A 6,000-nucleotide genomic window follows, 5' to 3' on the forward strand; every position below is an offset into this window, starting at 1 on the left:
GAAGCATGGAGTGCCTGTTGGCATTACCACCATCCTCTTCTCCTTCTGTAGTGACTTCAATGCCACCTACATGGTTCAGGAGAGCAGCCATACACAGGCCACGGTCACCATCTCAAGTACCACAGAAAAGCAGAGATGGAGGCCAGGCCAGCAATACACCTCTTCTTGTTACAGGCCTTCATTGTTTCCTAAGATTGTTCCCCTCCTGTGAACAACCATGTCCCCTAACCTTTTCACCCACCTGTCCCCAAGGTGCCTAAGTGATATATGCAAGATGCAAGGAGGGATTCTCAGAAGGTGCCCTGAGCAAGAATGGTCAAAAGCATATGTGTGTGGGGGTGCAGGGTGCGGTCCAAATTTAAAGATCCTCTGGGAGTCACAGGAAGAAGTACCGCACAGTGGCTGAGCCCATAGGATGAAGAGACAAGTGGAGCTAATCTCAAACCCCAGCCCTGCTGCTGACTCCATTTTTTTCCAGAGCCTTATTATTCCACCTATAAAATGGGAACAAATTAGCTAAAGCCCCCAGTAAAAAGAGATGATGCTGTGTGGTCTAGCCCTGACTCATAGGAACAGTCTCACAGTGTCTGTACCAGGCAGATATCACTGTTAAGATCACCTAGAGCAACAGTCTTCGTGGGGAAGAGGTGTAGGTGCAGCCTGGACCGTCCCCTCCCAAGCAGCCTGAGGAAGCTTCCCCAGACAGGACAGTGGAGGAAGCTTCCCCAGACAGGACAGTGGACATAGTCCCAACTCTGCAGACCTCAGACCTGGCCCAACCCACATCCAAAGAGGAATCAGGGTCAGCTGGGCAAAATGCAACCCATAGAACCCAAGAGCATTTATCTGAAAGTCCAAAGTGTTTTAGAAGAAGAGCCGTGGCTGGGGTGATTTTGGAAGCTGTCCATCAGGCCAGCTTCTCATCAGCACAGGTGGTCTTGGTACCCAGTTACAATGGGAAGCAAAGTGGAGGGGGGAAGATTGGCAGATAACGGCTCAGGGACTAGACATCACCTTGGCTGTCCTGCAACAGGGACAGGGCTACTATAAGAATAACCACCGGGAAATACACAGCCCTAGTGAGGCAAGAAAGGAAGAAAACAACTGGACAACCAACCTATTCACATTGTCTCCCATCCCTAAACTACAATGGGAAGGTGCCAGTGTTTGCTGTGTGCTAGCTACAGTACCAAGTATTTTACTAGGATTGTTTCACTGACGGTCCACTACAGTCTGATGGGAGATCTTGTTAATTCCATTTTATAGAAAAGGAAAGACACCAGAAGTTGAGTGACCTAAAGTCACATAATTGACAAGCAGGGTAGACAGCATTTATACCCAAGTACTCTAATCGCCATGCAGTGGTTTTTCTACGCAAATAAAGAGTCTGAGGTTCAGAAAGGGCAGTGACTTAGCTGAGGCCACACAGCCTCATCTATGATAGATCAAGCCTCCTAATTCCTGGTTCTCTGATTTGTCTGCTCTATCGCAACTAAATTTCTGGGTGTACACACAAACCTTCCACTCAGGAGCCTGTTTCTGCTTAGTTCCAACCCAGAGACTAGGCTAGAGAGAGCAGGACAATCAGGGCCCCAGAGTCTAGGCTAGAGAGAGCCCTAGGATAGTCAGGGTCCTGGAGTCTAGGCTAGAGAGAGCCCTAGGATAGGGCTGCAGACCTGAGACTCACCATCTCATTCTGTCTTTCTTTGTAAAAAAAAAAAAAAAACAAAAAACAAAAAACAAAACCACTTGTGATCGGTCCCCCTCCATCATCAGATGGAACACTGACATTACTCCAAGGTGCCAGCCTGTGGGGCAGGAGGAACCCAAGCTGGCATGTTTGCCTAAGAGCAAAGTTTGTAGAGACCCTGATCAGTTGACATCATCTGTTCCCTGGGACCAAGTGCTGGGTTCTGAACTCTCTCTGTGGGGTCCCAGCTGAGCTCAAACAATAGTTCCTGATCTCCCTTCTCAGTGGCTGATGAAATGGGCCAGAAGAGCAGCCCTCTGGATAGGCAGTCCAGCCTCAGGCCCTGGCTTTTCCCAGGGAATGGGGACTGACAGGCAACTAGAGACAGACACCTGCACTGACTGGTGTGACACTCCCAGAAGGGAAGGTCACGACATTACCCTCTCTCTGCTTCCAAACTGCCCCCAAACGCCAGGGTGTGGCTTTGGTCCACACAAGCTGAACAACTATGCCTGGGGGTGAGCCCACTGGGTTCTAGTACCAGAGGCCAGCAAGAGGAGGCCAAACAGCCTGGAGAAGAACCCCCTGCTGGACTAGAGGCAGCGTCCAGCATGACTGTCCAGATCACCAAAAGGCTTCCCTGGATTGAAGTCACAAGGCCCCTCCATCTCCAGAGCTATTTATAGACAGGGAAGCAGGGTCACAAGGGGAAGGGTCTCATCCAAGGCCTCACTGATAAACTGGCTGGCTGGATTTCATATCTGCTCTTTTCCCTCTACCAGCCCCTCCCACAACCCCCACAACCCCTTGACTCCAAACCCAAACAGCCCCGAGCCCAGAGCACTGAAACGTCATTTAGTTAAGTAGGGAGCTATTTCCAAGCTGATGTGGAAGTTATTAAAAGGTTGGGGTTCTTTCTAGATTCATACCAAGATGTCCTACATGCACGCCCAGAGGTCCACTTCTACAATGCTCCCTGGAGCATCCATGATTGATTGGCATTTTGGATTTGGGGACAGAGAAGACAAAGAAATGGGCCCAGGTTTGGATTATTGCTAAGTCAGAGACTGGGGAATTTACCTGGAGTCAGAGACATGAGCAGCCCTAGAGGGTGGACAGCCTATACTCTCTTCAGTGTGGAGGTTGGGGTGAGTAGGGAGCAGAGAGCGGAGACAGCACCCCAAACCCGCAGGCCGTAGAGTGGGGGACAGGCCAATACCCAGGTTCCAAGGGTGAGGGTATCCTACCAGGCTGCCTGCACACACACACACACACACACACACACACACACACACAGTCACTAAAATAAAACAAACCAAACACTTCTTTTGTTTTCTGGCTCCTGGAATGCCTTAAAGACAGATCCAGAGACAAGGCTTCCACACCCTTTCCTTTGCCTCTTTGCCTCGGCCCTGTGATTCCACAGAAGCCAGGCTGAAGTCTGATCTCACTGACAGAAACTTTGTCCTGCACTGAGGTGCTGGCTGGCTACATCTACTAAACACACATGGCTGAAGGCAGGACCCCATCTGCCTCTTGAGGGCTGAGGGGTCATTCCCATCACCTTGCAGGGGTTTGTGGGGCAGCTGGCATGGTGAGCACGAATTCCTAGCAAGAACACGCAAAAACTTCCAGTCACTCTGAAGCCACCATCTCTGGTGAGCTCATCAGTACTCTCTCGGGGTGGAGAGAAAAGAGACAGACGAGTTTAGAGAGAAAGATGAGGCACCAGCACCCCCCCCCCCAGAGTCCCCTCGATATGAACAGCCCTTCACACAACCAAGATGACACTTTCTACAGACTCCGGAAGTCAGCATGTCCCTTCCCACAGGGACGATAGAGGAGTCTGGGAAGAAAGGCAAGTTTTCACCAATACTTCGGAGGTGATCAGACAGATTGTGTGTGGAACCCAGGAGATGGGGTGCTCTCCGTGATGGCTGGGGAGTGTGACCCTTCTGATGGAACTATAGAAATTCCTAAGGAACCCCACCACCCACCCAATGTACCTGTGCCCAGAAAGAGGATGAGTCCTGCCCACCACGCCCAGAGATCTGCCCGGACCAGGACAAAGGGAGCCACTTTTACAAAAAGGCTTGGGTTTCAGTAACTTCAAGTAAATCCCAACCAATGTTCTATCCCATTGTTTCAATGCCAGCTCGCTGTCCATGTAAAGTTTCTTTTGTTTTTGTTTTTCTGGGTGTAAATTGTTCGCTCATCCTTGCCAGCAGAACATGAAAAATCATCTCATGACACTGATCCATCTGGTCGTCGCAGAGGCACCCCACCCTCCTCCGGATTCGCTGGGGCAAGGTGGGGCGCTCCTCCAGACAGACCCCGCGCACGTTGCAGTGGTGCATGCATCTGCGGAGCTGCGGTCTGCTAAGATCCTGGGCTGGTCTGGGAAGCCGATGGGGCCAAGGAAGTGCTCCCCCTGGCGACGCAACAATCCCAGCGTAAGCAGGACGCTGATCCCGCGCGCGCCCAACACGGCCAGCCACGCTGGGAACCCGCGGCCACCACACCCCACATCTGACCGCGGGACCTGCCCGTCAGCCTCCTAGGTCTCTGCATCCACAAAGCTGCACACCTTCCGGCTCAGGGAATGATAGCCCGGGTGCGGAAGCAAATTCAGGCGCGCTCTCCTGGCCGGCCACCAGGGTCCCAAGTAGGCGACGTGCGCTCGGTGCCCCGGCACTGCCGGGGATCCGCCGCGCCCAAGCCCGGTTCCAGGTCTCCCTTGGAAACCTGTCCGCGCTCCGGGTCACCTGGACTCACCCCTTCCCTCCCGGCACATCACCGGCCGACACTCCGGACCTGAGAGTCCCACCTGCCGCCCTTTTGTCGCCTGAGCCCCCAGGATCAACGGGAGCAGAATGGCTGCACCTGACCCGGGCGAAGTCCGAGACCCGGGGCGTGCTCGGGGTCACAGGAGGAGGCACTGTCCCCGCCTCCAGGAGAGTCTCAGCAGAACTTGGTGGCCGCTTCCCCGAGCGCCCTGAAACCCACACTGGTCCGAGATCTCCCCTGGAACGCGCGGGGTCCCTGCGCCAGTACGCACAGAGGGGTACAGTGGTCCAGTCCTACCTGGCAGAGGCCCGGCCACGGGGGAAAGTTTCCCCGGGCGCAGAGTGCGCTCGCAACTTGCGGGGCGCCGGCAATCCTGCACGGTGGCACTGGGCTAGGCGACGAGGAGCGGCGACGCCCGCTGGGGGCCCGGGGCCGAGAGGCCTGGCGCTGCTGGGCTTCGGAATAGCTGGGAGCTGTGTCCGCCTGTAGCCTGCAGCCCTTGAGACGCCGGCGGCAGCTGCAGCCGCTCGCCCGCCACCGCCGCCGGCCACACCTCCCGCCACCCTCCGGCCCGCCCTCCCGCTCCCTCCGCCCTAGCCTCCGCCCCTCTGTCTCCTGTCGCCACTACTGCCGCCGCGGTGCTGACGCGCACGGTGCTGACCTGGTCCTTCCCTCCCCACTGTGGCTCTCTCACCCGGTCCTAGCGCGTGGTCTCTGGAGTCGAGCTTTCCCCATGGCCCCTGTACCCCTCCCTAAGCCTTCTCCCCATGCTCGCTCGTTGTTGGAATTTAAGAGATTGCTGGAGGAGGGAGAGGGTGGCACCCCAGACTAGGACATTTATTCCTGGGGAGCTTTCTCGGTGTCACCAGCACCCTTGGGTGTGACTGCAGGGCTGAGATGTGGGATCCTCCATTGCGACGTTGCCCCTTGGTTTTCCACTCACTGCCAGGGAAGTCTCTGATGGGAACCTGGGCAGCAGGCACTGTTAAGGCTCATTGCTGGTACTGCCTCTGGCCTGGTGAGCCTTCCCAACTCCATCAGCTGTAAACTATGGCACTGCTAAGGACCAGACCTGAGGATCTCATCCCACCCACTTCCCCACCCTGCACAGGGCATAGCTAACCTACGCCACAAGCGGGAAGGTGTGCAGCTCTGTGGATGCGGAGATCTAGGAGGTTGACTGGCAGGTCCCGCATTGGGGGGGGGGACGACGACGACGACGACGACGACGACGACGACGACATACAAAATTCACAAGCAGGCATATAAGAATCACAACCTAACAGAAACTGCCACGAGAGGACTCAGATTACAACTCCTGTTGCCTAACTGGCAGCAGTTATCAGTGCCCAGCTTTGACACTTCTACACCGAACAGTCTTGTGTGGACGGACACACACACACACACACACACACACACACACACACAGGCGTTAAACTACACTCTGAAAGAGACCTCAGACTTCTTGGCCCACTAATCTCACTCAGGAAAGACACAGACCGCCTTGGATGTGAAAGTTGGTG

The 6,000-nt window shown here is 54.9% G+C and overlaps 1 protein-coding gene across 2 annotated transcripts in view; it reads right to left on the reverse strand.

The window, feature by feature from the left end:
• Positions 1–4,914, reverse strand: part of Tspan18 (tetraspanin 18) — a 142,609-nt gene extending 137,695 nt beyond the window's left edge. The window contains exon 1 of one of the 2 annotated variants that reach the window (XM_006995413.4): positions 4,775–4,914. The gene's annotated coding sequence lies outside the window, so the exon portion shown is untranslated. The remainder of the gene's footprint in view (positions 1–4,774) is intronic. The other variant, XM_076570118.1, reaches the window with a different exon arrangement.
• Positions 4,915–6,000: the final 1,086 nt, after the last annotated feature.

This window comes from Peromyscus maniculatus, chromosome 4 (genome assembly GCF_049852395.1).
Source record: "Peromyscus maniculatus bairdii isolate BWxNUB_F1_BW_parent chromosome 4, HU_Pman_BW_mat_3.1, whole genome shotgun sequence".
In the NCBI taxonomy this organism is placed as follows: domain Eukaryota; kingdom Metazoa; phylum Chordata; class Mammalia; order Rodentia; family Cricetidae; genus Peromyscus; species Peromyscus maniculatus.